Source organism: Phocoena sinus, chromosome 20, assembly GCF_008692025.1.
Source record: "Phocoena sinus isolate mPhoSin1 chromosome 20, mPhoSin1.pri, whole genome shotgun sequence".
Taxonomy (NCBI): Eukaryota; Metazoa; Chordata; class Mammalia; order Artiodactyla; family Phocoenidae; genus Phocoena; species Phocoena sinus.
Window position 1 is genome coordinate 23,767,325 of NC_045782.1, and position 23,917 is coordinate 23,791,241.

Consider the following 23,917-nt stretch of genomic DNA (forward strand, 5'->3'; position numbering starts at 1 on the left):
GCTGGTGTTTTCCTTCTGCTCTTCCCACCCAATGGCAGGACATGGAGAGGTGCAAAAGAACTTCTAGAAATATGCAGAAAAAAATTTAAAAACCATTACAAAACCTTGGGGACAAGATACAGCTACTTATATAACCAAAAAAAAAAAAGGATTTTGTTATGAAAATATCTTGTAAAATATTAGGCTGGACAAAAAATTCTTTAGGGTTTTCATAACATCTTATGGAAAAACCCAAACAAATTTTTTGGCCAACCCAATATCACTTTCTGTAAGATTATGGGAGAAAACTGAACAAACAAAAAATGTTGATTACTTATCTCTGGAATATATCATTAAAGGTAACCGTTATTTTCCCTTTTTGAAAGCATTGGTAGTGCCTAAAATTTCTGCAGTGATCAATAATTTGACTATAACTTTTAAAAACCATTTTAAAAATCAACTTTACATAGGAAGTATAAACATGTGAATTACTGATTCATTGGATCAAGGAACAGTAGGTCTGAAAGGAGCTTCAGAGATCATGTCTTAATCTTATTATTTTATAGATGAAGAAAATGAGTTCCAAGGCTGGGTGAAATGACTTGTCCACTGTCAGATACTCACGTTACTTGAGGTAATTACATATCTCTTACCTTAAAGATAAACTCCAGCTTAGAAATCTCTCTATTCTGATTGAGTTCAAGGCTCAGCTCCATTGTAAGAGTGAAATACTGACCTGGAAAGTCCACTAGTCAGAGAATCACTTAAATATTTACCAGATTGTCTGACACATAATTGGTGCCTCATGCCTAGGATAAGTTAGTGATAAATGGATGAATGATAATAAAAGTTGTTCAAAGGGAACACTAGGGAACACTAGGGATCACTGTCACACAATGTATTTGTCCAAGACAGGGATCCTTATATTACAACAAAATAGTGAGGAGGGGCATCACTTTGGAAACTGAAGACTCACCCTTTTTTTTCAACCTGCTGCCTGGGATAAATGAGGTTACCTCAAAATGGAAAAAAAAATAGAAAAAATTAAAGAAAGAAAAATATCACCGGTCATAAATAAAAGAGACTGCTACCAAACTAGTAATTATGTCAAGCAAATAAAGCTGTCCAGTATTATGCTTCAGCCACATTTGACCCATTTAGAAAAACTAAAGAGGAAAAAATAAGCACAGAATGAAGTAATATATTACCCTACAGAGACATTTCTAGCTCTGAATATACATCTAATTCTGTTTTTACAAAGTTTCCAACATAAACTGCCTCTTTCAGCATATTGGAGGGTGAAGCCACATGCTAATACCAATAAACTGGATTTGTGTTTGGGAAATTTATTTGTGCATACATAAAAAATTTGCATGCAGTCCCAGATGGAGGAGCCTTAGTTGCTAAGGTAACAGTGTATACATTACACTGGAAGATGCAATTTATGTGTAAAACTATTCAACCACTGATTATGAGAGTGACACATTCTGGAATGATATGCCTTTAAATATGGCATTAAACATGAATATGGGGTGCCTACGTTTTGCCAGCACAATTCCACCTGTCTGGTTTATTTTCACATACAGCTTCTTAAGGCACTCAGGGTATATTTTATTTACTGATTGTTCATCAAATTTAAAAGAATAAAACCCACACAAGATATTTATAGAATATTATTTATTTTTCACAATTAAAAAAGTTTATTTTGGAAATTTGCAAGCATAAGAAAGCAGAGAGACTAGTACAATGAACTTCCATGGGCCCATAAAGCAGATTTAATAGTTATCAACATATGGCCAATCTTCTTTCATTCCTATACTCTCGCACCCTCCTTCCCTACCCTCCAAACCCAACTCACTGGTGGATTATTTATTTTATTTATTTTTGTTTGGTTTTGTTTCTTTTAACATCTTTATTGGAGTATAATTGCTTTACAATGTTGTGTTAGTTTCTACTGTATAACAAAGTGACTCAGCTGTATGTATACATATATCCCTGTATCCTTTCCCTCTTGCGCCTCTCTCCCACCCTCCCTATCCCACCCCCCTTGGTGGTCACAAAGCACAGAGCTGATCTCCCTGTGCTATGCAGCTGTTTCCCACTAGCTATCTATTTTACCAAATGGTAGTATATATATGTAAATGCTACTCTCTCACTTCGTCCCAGCTTATGCTTCACCCTCCCCATGTCTTCAAGTCCACTCTCTACATCTGCATCTTTATTCCTGTCCTGCTCCTGGGTTCATGAGAATCATTTTTTTTAGAATGCATATATATGTGTTAGCATACGGTATTTGTTTTTCCCTTTCTGACTTACTTCACTCTGTATGACAGACTCTAGGTCCATCCACCTCACTACAAATAACTCAATTTTGTTTCTTTTTATGAGTGAGTAATATTCCATTGTATATATGTGCCACATCTTCCTTATCCATTCATCTGTCGATGGACACTTAGGTTGCTTCCATGTCCTCAGTATTGTAAATAGTGCTGCAGTGAACATTCTTGTACATGTCTGTTTTTGAATTATGGTTTTCTCAGGGTACATGTCTAATAGTGGGATTGCTTGGTCATATGGTAGTTCTATTTTTAGTTTTTAGGAACGTCCATACTCTTCTCCATAGTGGCTGTATCAATTTACATTCCCAACAAGAGTGCAAGAGGGTTCCCTTTTCTCCACACCCTCTCCAGCATTTATTGTTTGTAGATTTTTTTTTAACATCTTTATTGTGGTATAATTGCTTTACAATGGTGTGCTAGTTTCTGCTTTATAACAACGCGAATCAGTTATACATATACATATGTTCCCATATCTCTTCCCTCTTGCATCTTCCTCCCTCCCACCCTCCCTATCCCACCTCTCCAGGCGGTCACAAAGCACGGAGCTGATCTCCCTCTGCTATGTGGCTACTTCCCACTAGCTATCTACCTTACATTTGGTAGTGTATATATGTCTATGCCTCTCTCCCACTTTGTCACAGCTCACTCTTCCCCCTCTCCATATCTTCAAGTCCATTCTTTAGTAGGTCTGTCTCTTTATTCCTGTCTTACCCTTAGCTTCTTCATGACATTTTTTTCTTAAATTCCATATATATGTGTTAGCATATGATATTTGTTTTTCTCTTTCTGACTTACTTCACTCTGTATGACAGACTCTAGGTCCATCCACCTCACTACAAATAACTCAATTTTGTTTCTTTTTATGAGTGAGTAATATTCCATTGTATATATGTGCCACATCTTCCTTATCCATTCATCTGTCGATGGACACTTAGGTTGCTTCCATGTCCTTGCTATTGTAAACAGTGCTGCAGTGAACATTCTGGTACATGTCTATTTTTGAATTTTGGTTTTCTCAGGGTATATGCCTAATAGTGGAATTGCTTGGTCATATGGTAGTTCTATTTTTAGTTTTTTAAGGAACCTCCATACTGTTCTCCATAGTGGCTGTATCAATTTACATTCTCGCGAAGAGTGCAAGAGGGTCCCCTTTTCTCCACACCCTCTCCAGCATTTATTGTTTGTAGATTTTTTGATGATTGCCATTCTGACCAGTGTGAGGTGATACCTTGTAGTAGTTTTGATTTGCATTTCTCTAATGATTAGCATCCTTTCGTGTGTTTGTTGGCAATCTCTATATCTTCTTTGGAGAAATGCCTGTTTAGGTCTTCTGCCCATTTTTGGATTGGGTTGTCTGTTTTTTTTGTTGTTGTTATTGAGCTGCATGAGCTGCTCGTATATTTTGAAGATTAATCCTTTGTCAGTTGCTTCATTTGCAAATATTTTCTCCTATTCTCAGGGTTGTCTTTTTGTCTTGTTTATTGTTTCCTTTGCTGTGCAAAAGCTTTCAAGTTTCATTAAGTCCTGTTTGCTTATTTTTATTTCCATTTCTCTAGGAGGTGGGTCAAAAAGGATCTTGGTGTGATTATGTCTTAGAGTGTTATGCCTCTGTTTTCCTCTAAGAGTTTTATACTGTTTGGCCTTACATTTAGGTCTTTAACCTATTTTGAGTTTATTTTTATGTATGGTGTTAGGAAGTGTTCTAATTTCATTCTTTTACATGTGGCTGTCCAGTTTTCCCAGCACCACTTATTGAAGAGGCTGTCTTTTCTCCATTGTATATTCTTGCCTACTTTATCAAAGATAAGTTGACCGTATGTGCATGGGTTTATCTCTGGGCTTACTATCCTTTTCCTTTGATCTGTATTTCTGCTTTTGTGCCAGTATCATACTGTCTTGATTACTGTAGCTTTGTAGTATAGTCTGAAGTCTGGGAGCCTGATTCCTCCAGCTATGCTTTTCTTTCTCAAGATTGCTTTAGCCCTTTGGGATCTTTTGTGTTGCCATATAAATTGTGAATATTTTTATCTAGTTCTGTGAAAAATGCCATTGATAGTTTGATAGGGATTGTATTTAATCTGTGCATTGCTTTGGGTAGTATAGTCATTTTCCCAATGTTGATTCTTCCAATCCAAAAACATGGTGTATCTCTCCATCTGTTTGTATCATCTTTAATTTCTTTCATCAGTGTCTTATAGTTTTTCTGCATACAGGTCTTTTGTCTCCTTAGGTAAGTTTACTCCTAGGTATTTTACTCTTTGTTGCAGTGGTAAATAGGAGTGTTTCCTTAATCTCTCTTTCAGATTTTGTTTCATTAGTGCATAGGAATGCAATAGATTTCTGTGCATTAGTTTTGTATCCTTCTACTTTACCAAATTCATTGATTAGCTGTAGTAGTTTTGTGGTAGCATTTTTGGGATTCTCTATGTATAATATCAAGTCATCTCCAAACAGTGACAGTTTTACTTCTTCTTTTCTGATTTGGATTCCTTTTATTTCTTTTTCTTCTCTGATTTCCATGGCTAAGACTTCCAAAAATATGTTGAATAGGAGTGTTGAGGGTGGGTAACCTTGTCTTGTTCCTGATCTTAGAGGAAATAGTTTCAGTTTTTCACCACTGAGAACAATGTTGGCTGTGTGTTTGTCATATATGGCCTTTATTATGTTGAGGTAGGTTCCCTCTATGCTTACTTTCTTGAGAGTTTTTATCATAAATGTGTTTTATGTGCCCTATGGGCTGTGCTACATGAAAAAAATGGCAAAAGCAGAATGGAAAATTGTTAAGAACCAACAGGCAAATTAAAGCTTCTAGGTATGTGCTAGGTTCTAATAATGCAACCTTAGCCATTTATTTATTTCAGGGCAGTTACATCAGTTTCATAATTTGTACAGTAGACATGACATTACTACTTATTTCATTATCTGTACAGTAGACATGACATTACTACTTATTTCATTATCTGTGAGGATCTAATCAGATAATGTATATAAAGAACTCAGTATAGAATTTAGCAAATGGTAAGCTCTGAATAATCATTATTTTTTATCCTTTTCTAAAAAACTGACATTTTAAGATCAAAAGTCTCTCTGAAACTGTGCTTACATATTCAGAATACGGTATTAAGCATTCCTTTAATAGTGAATGCCACTGGCAATTAAAGTAGGAGAGATGGTGTGGATAGTTTGAAATGAAGCTGATTGTTCAGAAGGCTGAAAGATACTAATGACAGAAATAGTAAGTATGAACTTTGTGTAGGAGGAACATAGATAAAAATCAATTTGAAGGAGAGACTTACACTTCACAAAAATATTTCTCAAGAAAAGATCCTGGGGAGAGGATTTGGGCCAGTTTTAAAACCATAGGGTCAGAAAATGACTTTTTTGTTGCTTGTTTGTTTTCTCACCTGAATGTAGCTCGGGTCTTTTAGTTAATGTTGTCACTGGCCCAGCCCCCACCAATGTAATTGCACTTTTGGCTTTGGTAGAATGAAGACAAGAGGTCAAAAAGGAAGTCACCATGTTACATAAAACTCCTTAAGACTCTTAGGCACAAACAGCACTGCCTCTGTACCTCCTTTATAGAATCAATTAGAAAAGGGAGAAAGACATAGATCTGTCCTTTTGCCATTGACTCTGTGCACCCTTGGCATTTGAAAGGCATCCACATATTAGTGGTCTGATTACTCCCCAGGGAGGTGATAGAGAGACTGTGGTGCTTGGTGGGCAAAGGTAGATGGGAATAGGAGAGGCAGTGGCAGTACCCAGAAAGAGTGCTAAGAGTGTCAAGCAAATAGTAAGCTCTCAAGAAATATTTGTTTAATGGCTTCATGTTCTCTGTACTGAGCTAAGCTGTGTTCAGAAATGTATGTTTAAGTCCTAAGCCCTGATAACTATGAATGTAATCTTATTTGGAAATAGAGCCTTTGCCAAGGCCATGTAGTTAAAGTAAGGTCATACTGAATTAGGATGCACCCTAATCCAATTATTGATATCCTTATAAGAAGGAAATCTGGACAGAAATGTATACGAAAGGAGAATGTCACATGACTATAGAAGCAGAGATTAGACTGATGCACCTACAAGCAAAAGGGTGCCAAAGATTGCCAACTACTGCCAAAAGCTAGAGACACACATGGAAGGATTCTCCTTAGGGCATTCAGAGAGAGTACAGCCCTACTAATATCTTCATTTCAGACTTCTGGCCTATAGAACAGGAAGAGAATAATTTTTGTTTTTTAAGGAACTTAGTTTATGTCAGCCTTAGGAAAATAACACAGTCCCCAAAGAAGATGTATTTTGTCAAGAGCTAGCAAAGTCAATGGTGCTTAGTGGGGAGCTAAAACACCTACTAGAAGGATCTACATTACCTGGTAAAATGGCAATAGTAGAGCAGAGCCTAGCAGAATCTACAAAAACTCTCTGTTGTTGGCAGATGAGGGTTGCTCACACTACTTAAAATGCACTTGCAAAGATGACCATCAAGGGGCTGTCAATAGAACTTGAATAAAAAAGGCAAAAGGGAAAGAACTGTAGGGATCTGATGTTTATGGGCAGGTAAAGGCAAAATCCATTTCCCAATGGCCTCATTTTTAGCTCCACACTTGGGAGGTCTGAGAAAACATAGGCTATAATATAGAACAGTTTCCTTTTGATTATATGAAGAAATGCATTAGATGTCTTTTCCTATACGTAGATATCTTTCAGTTTTAAATGTTGGGTCACTTATTATCCAGAAATGTGTTTTTCACTAGAATGATTATGCCAACTGTCCCACTTAAAAGGCTCTTGATCACTGAACATGGTGAAAAGAGCCACTTAAAAGGCTCTTGATCACTGAACATGGTGAAAAGTAATTCAGAAATGCTGACTCTGGAGAAATGTTTTGATAACAAAAGTTGTGTAGGCAAGCCAGAATGAAAGCATTTCTTAACCTCAGATTGAAAATATTTAAAAGAACCATAGTGAGGGGGGTGTAGCTTCAAGATGGCAGAAGAGTAAGACATGGAAATCACCTTCCTCCCCACAAATACATCAGAAATACATCTACATGTGGAACAACTCCTACAGAACACCTACTGAATGCTGGCAGAAGACCTCAGACTTCCCAAAAGGCAGGAAACTACCCACACGACTGGGTAGGGTAAAAGAAAAAAGAAAAAACAGAGACAAAAGAATAGGGACAGGACCTGCACCAGTGGAGGGAGCTGTGAAGGAGGAAAGGTTTCCACACACTAGGAAGCCCCTCCATGGGTGGAGACTGCAGGTGGCAGAGGGGGGAAGATTCAGAACCACGGAGGAGAGTGCAGCAACAGGGATGCAGAGGGCAAAGTGGAGAGATTCTCACAGAGTATCTGTACCAACCAGCACTCAACAGCTCACGAGGCTTGTCTGCTCACATGCTGAGATATGTGGGGGCTGGGAGCTGAGGCTCTGGCTTTGGAGAACAGACCCCAGGGAGAAGGCTCAAGTTGGCTGCATGAACACAGCCTGAAGGGGGCTAGTGAACCACAGATAGCTGGGTGGGAGTCCTGGAAAAAGTCTGGAACTGCCAAAGAGACAAGATACTTTTTCTTGCCACTTTGTTTCCTGGTGCATGAGGAGAGGGGATTAAGAGCGTGGCTTACCGGAGCTCCAGAGATGGGCGTGAGCTGTGGCTATCAGCACAGACACCAGAGACGGGCATGAAGCTCTAACACTGCTGCTGCAGCCACCAAGAAGCCTGTGTGCAAGCACAGGTCACTATCCACACCTCCCCTCCCAGGAGCCTATGCAGCCCACCACTGCCAGGGTCCCGAGATGAAGCAACAACTTCCCTGGGAGAACACACTGCATGCCTCAGGCTGGTGCAACGTCAAGCTTGCCTCTGCCACCACAGGCTCACCCTGCATTCCGTACCATTCCTTCCTCTCAGCCTGAGTTAACCAGAGCCCCCATATCAGCTGCTCCTTTAACCCAGTCCTGTCTGAGTGAAGAACAGATGCCCTCCGGGAACCTACACGCAGAGGTGAGTCCAAAGCCAAAGGTGAACACCAGGAGCTGTGTGAACAAAGGAGAGAAAGGGAAATTACTCCCAGTAGCCTCAGGAGCAGCAGACTAAATCTCCACAATCAATTTGATGTACCCTGCAACAATGGAATACCTGAATAAACAATGAATCATCACAAATTTAGGAGGTGGACTTTGGGAGCAATGATATATATATACGTTTTTCCCCTTTTTCTCATTTTGTAAGTGTGTATGTGTATGCTTCTGTGTGTGATTTTATCTGTATAGCTTTACTTTTACAACTTGTCTTAGGGTTCTGTCTGTTTTTGTTCTTTCTTTTTTTTTTTTTTTTAGTATAGTTTTTAGCACGTGTTATCATTTGTGAATTTGTTTTTTGGTTTGGTTGCTCTCTTCTTTCTCTCTTTCTTTTTTATGACTTAAAAAAATCTAATAATTTTATTTTATTTATTTTATTTTACTTTATTTTAATTTTATCTTCTTTCTTTCTTTTCTCCCTTTTATTCTGAGCCGTGTGGATGACAGGCTCTGGATGCTCAAGCCAGGTGCCAGGGTTGTGTCTCTGGTCCACAATAGACCTCCCAGCTCCATGGAATATCAAATGGCAAAAATTTCCTAGAGATCTCCATCTCAATGCCAAGACACAGCTCCACTGAATGACCAGCAAGCTACAGCGCTGGACACCCTATACCAAACAACTAGAAAGACAGGAACACAGCCCCACACTTCAGCAGACAGGCTGTTGCCCGTTAAAAGAGAGGCTGTCTAAAATCATAATAAGGTCACAGACACCCCAAAACACACCAACAGATGTGGATTTGCCCACCAGAAAGACAAGATCCAGCCTCATCCACCAGAACTCAGGAGCCAGTCCCCTCCAACAGGAAGCCTACACAACCCACTGTAGCAACCTTAGCCACTGGGGAGAGACACCAAAAACAAAGGGAGCAAGAACCTGCGGCCTGCAAAAAAGAGAGCCCAAACACAGTAAGTTAAGCAAAATGAGAAGACAGAGAAACACACAGCAGATGAAGGAGCAAGGCAAAAACCCAGCAGATCTAAAAAATGAAGAGGAAATAGGCATTATACCTGAAAAACAGTTCAGAATAATGATAGTAAAGGTGATCAAAAATCTTGGAAATAGAAGGGAGAAAATACAAGAAACGTTTAACAGTTACCTAGAAGAACTAAAGAGCAAAAAAACAGTGATAAACAACACACTAAGTGAAATTAAAAATTCTCTAGAAGGGATCAGAAGCAGAATAACTGAGACAGAAGAATGGATAAGTGACCTGGAAGATAAAATAGTGAAAATAACTACTGCAGAGAATGATAAAGAAAAAATAATTGAGGAGAGTTTGAGAGACCTCTGGGACAATATTAAATGCAAAACATTCAAATTATATGGGTCCCAGAAGAAGAAGAGAAAAAGAAAGGGACTGAGAAAATCTTTCAAGAAATGATAGTTGAAAACTTCCCTAATATGGGAAAGGAAACAGTTAATCAAGTCCAGGAAGCACAGAGATCCCACACAGGATAAATCCAAGGAGAACCATGCCAAGACACATACTAATCAAACTATCAACAATTAAATACAAAAATATATTAAAGGCAGCAAGGGAAAACCAACAAATAACACAAAATAATCCTCATAAGGTTCACATCTGATCTTTCATCAGAAACTCTGCAAGCCAGAAGGGAGTGGCAGGACATATTTAAAGTGATGAAGGAGAAACCTACAACCAAGATTACTCTACCCAGCAAGGATCTCATTCAGGTTTGATGGAGAAATTAAAAACTTTACAGACAAGCAAAAGCTAAGAGAATTCAGCATCACCAAACCAGGTTTACAACAAATGCTAAAGGAACTTCTCTAGGGAGGAAAGACAAGAGAAGGAAAAGACCTACAATAACAAACACAAAACAATTAAGCAAATGGTAATAGGAAGATACATATCGATAATGACCTTAAATATAAATTGATTAAATGCTCCAACCAAAACACATAGATTGGCTGAATGGATACAAATACATATATGCTTATATATGCTGTCTACAAAAGACCCACTTCAGACCTAGGGAAACATACTGACTGAAAGTGAGGGCATGGAAAATGATATTCCATGCAAATGGAGATCAAAAGAAAGCTGGGGAAGCAATTCTCATATCAGACAAAATAGACTTTAAAACAAAGACTGTTACAAGAGACAAAGAAGGACACTACATGATGATCAAGAGATCAATCCAAAAGAAGATATAACAACTGTAAATATTTATGCACCCAACATAGGAGCACCTCAATACATAAGGCACATACTTACAGCCATAGAACAGGAAATCAACAGTAACACAATCATAGTAGGGGACTTTAACACCCCACTTTCACCAATGGACAGATCATCCAAAATGAAAATAAAAATGTAACCCAAGCTTTAAATGATACATTAAACAACATGGACTTAATTGATATTTATCGGACATTCCATCCAAGAACAACACAATACACATTCTTCTTAAGTGCTCATGGAACATTCTCGAGGAAAGATCATATCTTGGGTCACAAATCAAGCCTTGGTAAATTTAAGAGAATTGAAATTGCATCAAGTGTCTTTTCCGACCACAACACTATGACATTAGATATCAATTAAAGGAAAAAAACTGTAAAAAATACAAACACATGGAGGCTAAACAATACACTATTTAATAAGCAAGAGATCACTGAAGAAATCAAAGAGGAAATCTAAAAATATCCAGAAACAAATAACAATGAAAACACAGCAATCCCAAACCTATGGGATGTAGCAAACGCAGTTCTAAGAGGGAAGTATATAGCAATATAATCCTACCTTAAGAAACATCTCAAATAAACAACCTATCCTTACACCTAAAGCAATTAGAGAAAGAAGAACAAAAAACCCTCAAAGTTAGCAGAAGGAAAGAAATCATAACGATCAGATCAGATATAAATGAAAAAGAAATGAAGGAAATGATAGCAAAGATCAATAAAATTAAAGCTGGTTCTATGAGAAGATAAGCAAAATTGATAATCCATTAGCCAGACTTATCAAGAAAAAAAGGTGAAGACTCAAATCAATAGAATTAGAAATGAAAAAGAAGTAACAACTGAAACTGCAGAAATGCAAAGGATCATGAGAGATTACTACAAACAACTATACGCCAATAATATGGAAAATTGGGAACAAATTGACAAATTCTTAGAAATGCACAACCTTCTGAGACTGAACCAGGAAGACAGAAAATATGAACAGACCAATCAGAAGCACTGAAATTGAAACTGTGATTAAAAATCTTCCAACAAACAAAAGTCCAGTACCAGATCGCTTCACAGGCAAATTCTATCAAATATTTAGAGAAGATCTAAATCATATCCTTCTCAAACTCTTCTGAAATATTACAGAAGGAGGAACACTCCAAACTCATGCTACGAGGCCACCATCACCCTGATACAAAAACCAGACAGATGTCAGAAAGAAAAAATACTACAGGCCAATATCACTGATGAACATAGATGCAAAAATCCTCAACAAAATACTAGCAAACAGAATCCAACACATTAAAAGGATCATACACCATGATCAAGTGAGGTTTATCCCAGTAATGCAAGGAGTCTTCAATATACGCAAATCAATCAATGTGATATACCATATTAACAACTGAAGGAGAAAAACAATATGATCATCTCAGTAGATGCACAGAAAGTTTTCAACAAAATTCAACACCCATTTATGATCAAATTCCTCCAGAAAGTAAGAATAGAGGGAACTTTCCTCAACATAATAAAGGCCATATATGACAAACCCACAGCCAACATTGTCCTCAATGGTGGAAAATTGAAACCATTTTCACTAAGATCAGGAACAAGACAAGGTTGCACACTCTCACCACTATTTTTCAACATAGTTTTGGAAGTTTAGCCACAACAATCAGAGAAGAAAAAGAAATAAAAGGAATCTAAATCGGGAAAGAAGAAGTAAAGCTGTCACTGTTTGCAGATGACATGATGCTATACAGAGAGAATACTAAATATGCTACCAGGAAGCTATTAGAGCTTATCAATGAATTTGTTAAGTAGCAAGATACAAAATTAATGCACAGAAATCTCTTGCATTCCTATACACTAATGATGAACAATCTGAAAGTGAAATTAAGAAAACAATCCCATTTACCATTGCAATAAAAAGAATAAAATATCTGGGAATAAAACTATCTAAGGAGACAAAAGACCTGTATGCAGAAAATTATAAGACACTGATGAATGAAATTAGATGGTACAAATAGATGGAGAGATATACCATTTTATTGGATTGGAAGAATCAACATTTTGAAAATGACTATACTAGCCAAAGCAATCTATGGATTCAATGCAATCTCTATGAAATTACCACTAACCTTTTTCACAGAACTAGAAAAAAATTTTTCACTCTTTGTATGGAAACACAAAAGACCCCGGAATAGCAAAGGTAATCTTGAGAAAGAAAAATGGAGCTGGTGGAATCAGCTCCCTGACTTCAGACTATACTACAAAGCTACAGTATTCAAGAGAGTATGGTACTGGCACAGAAACAGAAATATAGATCAATGGAACAGGATAGAAAACCCAAAGATAAACCCACATACATATGGTCACCTTATCTTTGATAAAGGAGGCAAGAATATGCAGTGGAGAAAAGACAGCCTTTTCAATAAGTGGTGCTGGGAAAACTGGACAGCTACATGTAAAAAAATGAAATTAGAACACTCCCTAACACCAAGCACAAAATAAGCTCAAAATGGATTAAAGACCTAAATCTAAGGCCAGACACTATCATACACTTAGAGTAAAACATAGGCAGAACCCTCTATTTCATAAATCACAGCAAGATCCTTTTTGACCCACCTCATAGAGAAATGGAAATAAAAACAAAAATAAACAAATAGGACCTAATGAAACTTAGGAGCTTTTGCACAGCAAAGGAAACCATAAACAAGATGAAAAGACAACTCTCATAATGGGAGAAAATATTTGTAAATGAAGCAACTGACAGAGGATTAATCTCCAAAATTTACAAGCAGCACATACAGCCCAATATCAAAAAAACAACCCCATCCAACAATGGGCAGAAGACCTAAATAGATATTTCTCCAAAGAAGATATACAGACTGCCAACAAATACATGAGAGAATGCTCAACATCATTAATCATTAGAGAAATGCAAATCAAAACTACAATGAGATATCATCTCACACTGGTCAGAATGGCCATCATCAAAAAATCTACAAACAATAAATGCTGGAGAGGACGTGGAGAAAAGGGAACAGTCTTGCACTGTTGGTGGGATCATAAATTGATACAGCTACTATGGAGAACATTGTAAATTTTGTAATTAGTTAGTAATTTAGTTTTTTAGTTAAAAAACTAAAAATAGAACTACTATATGACCCAGCAATCCCACTACTGGACATATACCCTGAGAAAACCATAATTCAAAAAAAGTCACATACCAAAATATTCATTGGAGTTCTATTTACAATAGCCAGGACATGGAAGCAACCTAAGTGTTCATCAACAGATGAATGGATAAAGAAGATGTGGCACATATGTACAATGGAATATTATTCAGCCATAAAAGGAAATGAAATTGAGGTATTTGTTGTGAGGTGGATGGACCTAGCATCTGTCATACAGAGTGAAGTAAGTCAGGAAGAGAATAACAAATACTGTATTCTAACACATATATATGGAACGTAAAAAAAAAAATTGAAAATGTCATTAAGAACCCAGGGGCAAGACGGGAATAAAGACACAGACCTACAGAGAATGGACTTGAGGACTTGGGGAGGGAGGAGGGCAAGCTGGGACGAAGTGAGGGAGTGACATGGACATATATACACTACAAAATGTAAAATAGATAGCTAGTGGGAAGCAGCTGTATAGCACAGGTAAATCAGCTTAGTGCTTTTTGACCACCTAGAGGGTTGGGATAAGGCAGGTGGGAGAGATGGAGACACAAGAGGGAAGAGATTTGGGGACATATGTATATGTATAACTGAATCACTTTGTTATAAAGCAGAAACTAACACACCATTGTAAGCAATTATACTCCAATAAAGATGTTAAAAAAATGAAAAGGATCCTAAAAAAATTTTTAAAAAAACATAGTGAAAAATAGTAATAATGAACCTTCAAAACTGCTGATAAACATATATTAGTAGTTATAATTAAATGAGTTTTGTCTAAACAATATCCATGAAGCAACTAGTACAAGGTCTGAGTCCATTATAGTCATGGTTGACAGCCATAAGAGTATGATAAATATAAAATGATAAGTTGTATATATTGTTCTTAAAATTGTCTATGATAAGTGACTGTAATAAATACTTAGTCAGCTAAGACCAAAATCATTACAAAAATATGAAGGCAGCCTTTGTAGGGTTGTCAGAAAAGTTGCATGTTAAGCGGATGTCTCCTAAATAATTGCTGTACACACTGTATTGATTCCAGCAATTTCTAGGTAAACCCACGTATATTGTTTAGGAAGAAATCTTGTGGGTACAAAAATAACCATAGAGTATACTAAAACTAACATTATTATTTTAGTTCTTCCATGAAGAAGGGCCAGGTCTATATCTTTTAAATATATTGACTCAGCAAGTTTATGTACCACAAAACCCAGTGGCACACAGAGTTTAATAAAGTGGGGCTGCAAGTTCGAGCTGCATACTGTAGTTCTAGAGATCTGCTTTTAATCAGTACCTGTATCAGGGTGGAAACAGATCAAGTGTCAGAGAAAGCAGGTAGTTTGTGTCATGGAGTCCTTCAAATGATGAAAATTAGAGGTCTTTGATAGCTTATGAAATATGTGGCATAAATTATGTTAGTATTTATATGTATAGAGAGAAAAGTAGGCACATATTCATTTTCAAAACTGTTTGGAGGAAGGTGGTCTCTACTTATCTAAATGTTCAGAAAACTGTTTCTGGTCCTGGAGAAGACTGAAGAAATGAAGGAGGATCTTGATATTTTTGGTGTCTTAATCAGTTTGAGCTACTTAATGGAATACCATAGACTGGGTGCCTTAAACAATATACACTTGCTTCTCACAGTTCTGGAGGCTGGACAGTTCAAGATGAAAGTGCCAGCTGATTAAGTTCCTGGTGAGAGCTCTCTTCTTTATCTCATCTATATATATATACTTGAGAGAGAGCGCACGCGAGAGAGAGAGCGAGAGAGAGAGAGAGAGAGAGAGAGAGAGAGAGAGAGAGAGAGAGAGATTAATTTTAAAGAACTGACTTATGCAGTTATGAAGGCTGGCAAGTCCAAATTTCATGCTGTAGATGGGGTCCAAAGGCAGTCTTCAGAAATAACTCTTTTCCATGGGGCAACTCAGTCTGTTTTCTCTAGAGGCCTTCAACTGATTAGATGAGGCCAACCCACACTATGGAGAATAATCTGCTTTACTCAAAGTTGATTGATTTAAATGTTAATCTCATCTAAAAATATCTTCATACCAATATCCAAAGTGTTGTTTGATCAAATATCTGGGAACTATGGGTTAGCCAAGTTGACACACAAAATTAAACATCACACCCACCTATCCTAAAGCTCCATGAGGGTAGAGATTATAACTGCATTGTTCATTGGTCTATCTCTGTCCTCTACACACTGTGTCTAGTATAGTGCCAGGAATATAAAAGCCCCAGTATTTCTTGAAAGATGCTTTAGAAGATTGAAGCTAAATGGTCCACAACCCAGAATATCACATAATACAAAGCAACAGTTGTGGCAGACAAAGACACAAGAGGAGGCTTGGTCAGAGGGCAGGCACTATTTGTCTGATGTCACTTGGAGGAGATATTGTGTGTACAAATAATTCATTAATGAGAAAAGACAGCTGGAGGCCTACAGGTCACCTCTATTCTTGATCAGTATAATGGCCAAATTGCTGGTACACTTGGATATTCTTATAATTATAGTAAATAAAACTAGGTTAACAATTTACTTCTGTTATGTGGAAAAAAATCAGAAGCCTGTATGAGCTTGAGTCATACTATCTCTCATGCTGGGGAATATTCCGATGTGTAGACGTAGTGTGATGGATTTTCAAGGTCAAGGGTACATGTAAGTATTTGAGCTGAGATTTAAGTACTTCACATCTCTGCTTTGTCGTTGCTATATATATAAATGAAAATATTTTCTTGGAAAACAAGTCAGAATTTCATGTTAACCTTTATTTAGATGCAATTAATATTAAGCATTGCTAACACAAATGCAATTTTTCTATCTTTGTCCTGATTTCGAACTCTCTTTTGTCCTGGGATCCATGACCTTTCTAAAAATCATGGTAGTGAAATCGTCTCTATCTATTTTGAGAAAATAGAGTTCTGGTGCACTCTGTATTCTGACTCACAACTTGAGGTTATGTGGAAATAGGCTTTTGAGTCTTTACTTCTCATCCCTTCTGCTTCTGCAACATTTGAGAAAGTTTTTCACAATGTACTTCTTTAATGCGAAGCTTTTGCTTTGATTTATTTTGCTACATAGTGCTAGAAACTACATGAGCTACTGGACGGTCAAGTAGGCTTAAGCAGTGTTAAGGAGAACTTGTTTCCAATTTCGGATCATGTTTTCTTTCCTCTATCTTTTTCTTTTGGACTACCACCAAACTTGTGTTGTTGCTTTCACCAGAAAAATACATTTATTCTTGTTTCTAAATATAAAAATTATATCCATCTAGTAAGAAAAAAACTACTCTGAAAAGTATAATGAAAGTAAAATTCATTTTAAATCTCACTTTACCATAGTTAATAACCATAGTTAATACTTTGATAAATACAATGAGGACAGGCAGATATCTCCCTTTCTCTCGTTTGTGTATGTGTGTGCATGTGTGTGCACACGTGTGTATACACACACTATGTTGGATATCCTCTTTGTGTTTCTCCATATCCCTACTTTACCCCAAAAGGCTACTCTCAATAGGCTTCCTTAGCTCTGGCTTCTAATTTGGTTGGGCCAATCAGAAGCTCCAGAATGAAGTCAGAAGTAGGGATGAGAATGAGGGGTGAAGACATTTATCTAGTCCCCTCCCTTTTGACTTGCTTGAAACAGGCTTTGTTCTTCTATGAGTCCTCTCTCAAGACAGACACCTCTATAAGTCTCTTTATTTCTAGGTTCTGGTAGCTCCTTCCTGCTGCCTCTCAGGAAGTTTACGGGTTGTAAGTGTTCCACTGAAATTAGTCCCAGAGCACTTACTATTCCTTGTGCCCCTGTACCATGCTCACTGCTTTAAAAAGATATATTATCAAACAGTCTTCAAATATTCCAATTTGAATGTGCCACCTCTTTCCTGACAACTCCCCTTATACAGCACAACACACCTTATATTACTGAAATAGGATGGATGGTGATTGCTACTCAAACATTTTTTTTTTTATTATGTACCATAATTTGTTTTTCTAGTCTCATCTTGATGGATATTTAGAGTATTCCATTTTTTCATACTATTAGCACTGAAGCCATTAACAACCCCATGTACATATTTTGCTAAATTTTTGCAAGGTGATTTTATAGTAAACTCCTAACAATAGAGTTTCTTTGTTAAAGGGTATGTGCCTTTTCAAATTTGATAGAAACCATTTTTCTTTCTTCTAGGTTGTTGCACCAATTTGGATCAGAATGAACATTTCTGTCTCCTCTACACACTCATCAGTACTCTATTTTAACAAATATTTTAATATTTACCAATGTGAAATACAAGAAATGTCACTAGCATTTTAATTTTTATTTCTTTAATGATGAGCAATATTGATCTTTTCATGTATTTATTTAACCATTTGCATTTCTTTTCCTGGGACTTCCTATTCACACCTTTTGCCCATATCAATTATAATACTTATTTTCAAGACAAAGAGTATGGTCTTCAGTGGAAAAAAAATATGTAACCTTAGAGCCTTCCTAATTTCATCCTAAAAGATGTTTTAACGTCCATATTATTCCATTGTATTTTTTCTTTAGGTTTCTAAGTTATGTTTTTGTAAATTTAATGTGATTGGGGTTCCAAGATGGGGAGTCACATTTTATAGGCCCTCTGAATGGTGAGGGCTGCCTTGTTGATTCACAGATTGTGTGATGACCTAAACTTTAAATACTAGGAATAGTTTTATTTGTGCTCCCCTCCTCACATTGAACTTCGGACATTTGTCTTACATTTCTTCTATTTTTCATTTTTGAAGTGAAATTTAATGGATAAAGTTTGTCACCATCTTTTATTGTCCTTATCCGTTCATTTTCGTGGTGTATCTATATAGTACAAGTAAGAAGTGGCATAGAATACACATCTATGCATGTGAACAGTGAGGTCTCTATTCAGAAATACATAGGAATGTTTGAAATATATATATATATATATATATATATATATATATATATATATATATATATATATATATATATATATATATGCTTTAATCAATCTGAGTAGGTTTGAATTGTATCCAGATTTTCATTTGAAGTAACTTATGGACTGGAGCACAAGGAATAAGATTATGCCTTTACCGATGTTTAGAGCTTGATTGGAAAGAAAAGTCAAATTCTTGGAAGCATGTTAGGGAGGATTTAGGAAATCCTGTTTGGCAGTTGATTAGACCATGATTAAAAGATAATTAAATGTTACATATACACATACACATATAGTATATTATGGTTTCTCTATTTTATCCAGAGAATTTCAACTTAGAGTTACTAATTGTGCTACTCCATGGTTACATTAGTAAGTGTGTTGTTTCTTCTAGAAGACTAGATTTGCCCATGCTGGTGGTGGTGGCTTCCTCGTGGGAAAGGAAGTACAGGAAGTGAAGTTAGTTGGATACCTGTGAAACACTGGTGAGTCATTCTGTTATTTGTTGTCAACGCATTCCATTTAATATTTTCACTACCCTCTGTGATAAAAATTTCCATCTCCATTTTTTGAAGTCAAGAAATATCCTCAAGATCACATGACATGAGGAATATGGTGTTGGATTTGAAATTAGGCCTTTCTGATTCCAGACTCCATGTTGCTGCTGCTATACCAGTGTTTCTCAAACAATCTGTGATACAGAGTGTTTTGTTTTGTTTTGTTTTGTTTTGTTTTCTGTCATAGATCTATACATGGTCCAACTATGAATGACTAGTATGAAGCTCCTGTTCTATGGAACTCATATCCAAGTTCAACAACATCCAAATTGCTCTAGACTCTTTTCAATGAGAAGGGTCTGCTGACCACAGACTTAGATGTCATGATAATGTCAATTGCTAGAAAAGTTTTTAAAACTTGTAATCTTTGTACTTACTACATTCTGGTAACAAATATCTTGCAAAGCAGCCATGTCTGCAGACCCTACTCTGTGTTGCACAGCTCTAGAAAATACTGCTAATGCCTAAGTTATCATCTGATTTTTAAAGATCACACATTATTATTGAAATAAAAGTGTGGAAGTTAAAGTTCTGTTTTTATGGTGAAGTAAATCTAATACAAAATTGTAATTCAAAGCTTTAATAAGAATAAATTATTCCCTGAGGAATGTACTTGATAAGTTACAAACATGGAAAGCCATTGTTTGTTCCCCATTAGGCAGAGGGAAATTAATTTCACAGTTTGTTGTAGCTGAATGTTTGGCATTTGTTATCTTTATTCATATTCTATGTTGTGGATATTTAATCTTTCCCTTGGAAAATTACTTTTTGTTTAATGAGATATTTTTCTCAGTCTTTTTGTAAATAAAGAAACCATATTCAAATAATTCTGATTATTGTTGTTCTCATTTTATATCTGATTTCCTTCCTGGGTGATCTGCCTATCTACATGGCTTGATTATTTTCCTAAATGATCTTGCCAGGAGTACTCCACAAAGTCTTTCCTATGGAAACTATATTAAACTAACTCAGCAATTTTGTTACTATCACTCCTTCTCCAAAGTACACTTATCTAGAAGACATTCTTCCATGAAGAGCATAAAGAAAATCACTCTAGTATCAGCATAAGTGGTATAGGAATGATAACTGGGTATTTAAAGAAATGTCTTTAACTAATTAGGAGGATGTTTTAATATTTGTCTCCAAATTGTTTCTCTTCAATGTGTTTTGACCTAAACAACATACACGTATATAAACGTGTTCTTGCTTTAAAAATTAATCTATTTTTTAAAGAAAACAACTCATATTTCCCTTCTTTTGTGTGTTTTTTTCTGTTGGTTGTAAAGAAAAACAAAGAGAGTTTGTTATAACAGCATCTCTTTATTGAGATAATGTCTAACTTTTGTAAATAGTGTAATAATTGCTCTTTTTTGGTGATCACCAGAGCCATTAATTTTTAATCCATTGTGAAAGTTCTCAATTTGGAGGGTCAGGATGCAGTTAGCCTTTTTTTTTTTTTTTTTTTTTGAGAAAATAGTAATAAAATACTTTGAATTTGCTTAAATCATCATTTGGACTAATAAGAGACTAAAAATGTAATCAAGAAAAATGTCTGAAAACATCATCTAAACTAAAACATAAATAAAGGGAAAATATTCAAGACTAACCCAATTCCTCACACTCATCATAAGAGAAGTGCTGTGATCTGTGTCCTTTGTGGGATATATGTCATCTTTGCAGTTGTCACCCTAGAGTTGGTGGCCTTTAGGTGGTTGGGAACCACATCTCTTTGAGTGATTCGACATAGCCAAGGAGAGTTCTGAAAGCTATTCCCCTACTGATTTCTACTATTTGTATCTAACTTTTAAGTCTGTATTTGTTTCCTAGGGCTGCCATAACAAAGTGCCAACAGACATTTTAAAAAATAACAGACATTTATTCTTTCACAGTTTTGGAAGCTAGAAGTCAAAATCAAGGTATCAACAGGTCCATGCTCCCTCTGTAACCTGTAAGGAGAATTCTTCCTTGTGTCTTTCTAGCTTCTGGTTGCTTCCCAGAAATCTCTGGGATTCTTTGGTTTGTAGCAGGATCACTGCCAATTTCTGCGTTTATTGCCACATAGTATTCTATGACCATCTTCCACTAAAGACATAACTCATACTGGATTAGGGGTTCATCCTACTCCAGTATGACCTCATCTTAACTAATTACATCTGTAATGATCCAATTTTTAATTAAGGTCACCTTCTGAAGTAATGAGGGTTAGAACTTAAACATATCTTTTTTGAGGGAACATAATTCAATCCATAACAAGGCCTGAATGATAATTTTGTAATTTCAAATAAATATTCTGACTAAAGCAATGTTTTCTCCTGTCAAGCAAGTATTTGGTAAAGCCTACAGAATTTCCTGAATGCCAGATACTGTAACACCACCTCCCTCACCACACACACACACACACACACACACAACACACACGGACACACACACACACTCTCTCATTAGAGCATTACCACCCCACTTGTTCTTAATTTTTCTGTTCAGAAGTCATAAATGTCACAACCTTGTTAATCAACTATACTCCAATATAAAATAAAGTTTAAACTTTTTTAAAAAAGTTAAAAAAAAGAAATCATAAATGCTCTTAATAAAGTTTGAACGATTTTCCCAAGGTAGAATTTTGGGCTGGGGATTAGGATAGAGCTTCCATCACATATTTCTACATTCTGAGCACTGTGCTGGCCACATTCATTATCCTATGTTTTTTCTCACAAAAATATTAGAAAGTAGTATAATAATCAAATTCTGTAAACAAGGAAAACATGACCCAGAGATAATAAATTAACTTGTCCTAGAAAGGTATATGAATAAGCCAGTATTCAGACTATAACACACAACGTTCTAAATTCTCTGGGGCCAGAGAAAAATTGTTGACAGTAGTTGAAGAAATTATACATGACATGATAAGTAGTTTCTCTCAGCAAAGTCTACAGTACTATAACCACCAAAGTGAGTAACTTCATGGTTTTCTTAATATTGCCCAGGGCATGGTAACTGCCACATTTTCTTGATTTATCTTTGGAACATTTGGTAACTTTTATTTGCATAGTAATAAATTGCCTTAATTTAACCTCTAATATAGAATTGAATAAGGTTAACTGAGGTCCCAGAGCACATATAAAAATTTGGAGACTTAAACAAAAAACATTTACCCAACCCAAAACAATGAACATATAACAGAACCAATGATAAGATAATGATCATTGTATTATAACAACTGTATACTAGTAATTATTTCAGTGCCTTTATTGACCATCTAATCAGAAACTATCAATATGTCAAAAGTTGGTTGTACTGTATAGCCTTCATAGTAGGCTAGCTGATACTATAATCTTTATAATTACTTGTGGTTGTAGTAAAGGATCAACACAGCCCTTTATCTCAAAGCACTTTGTCTTTCACTTAACCTCACTGCATATTACATGCACATATTACATGTTACAACATACTCTGGGTTATTCCTATTTCTCCACAGTGAAAGTGTTAACTGTGCATTTCTCAACTATATGAACAACTCAATTTCAGAATCCCATTTAAGGATCCATTTGTTGGGGGCAACAATAACACCATTTACTGTATTTTGTCATTACTGTAGTGGGAAGCAGCTAACTCAAAGTTGGCAATTTGAAAAAGTTATTTGCAAAGCTATAGACAGAGTGTAGGGAAACCACAAGGTAGAATACAATACACTAGGACTAGAGCATCATGACCATGCCTAGGCTTGAAATAACAAAAGCAAAGAGCAGTTAACAAAACATAGAAAGTAAAAGAATTGTGTAGAAGGCCACGTAACAGATCTTTAGGGGATTTTTAGTTAAGGAATACAGTAGTGCACACAGAACCCAACAGGAGAATAAGAGGGAACGTAAATATTGTGTCCTCATTCTCCTCTTCCCCTCCAATCTCCTGTTGACCAAACCCAACCTGAAGCTGGAGTACATAGGATGCAGTTTACATAACTCAGCGAACCAGGACAAAGAACATGGTACAGAAAAATGGAAAATAGATCTACAGAGGCAAAAGGAAGATACGTAGTGCACACCTTCAACAAGGCAAAGCATTTCCATTGGTATCAGTGGAAGTCAAGGACACAGACTCTGTAGGGAAACATTTTCTGTCCCCATGTCAGATTTCCCTCAAACTTAGACCTTATATCTCAGAGCCCAGAAGTAAGAGTTTATGTCTATATTTCTTCATCTTAGTTTATGCTTCCAGACCCTTATTTATCTCCCTCCTCCTCAAAGATGCTTCTTAGAAGCAACTACCACCAAGTATTCCTCACTAATAGTATCAGTCATCCCTCATTAATGCAGATTTATACTAACCTTTGTGTCACACTTATTGAAGATTTTAGTACGAGCCTTGTTATACTTATGTCAATACTACTGCTGTTATTATTTTTGACTTAAATATTTAACACTTTGTCCTCTCGCTTTCTTAACCTCCTTAGTCCCAATCATCTTTTTTCTGCTGTTATAACTAGTCTTTCATCACTGATCACTACATAATTTCCAATATATAAATCATGCCAATTTCAAGTGTCTTGCTCATCAACTGAGCCTTCTATATGTCCAGCTCATCTTCCCTAATACTTCAGTTCCTGCAATTCTTCAACCTCACTAGGACTTTCAACCCACTTATC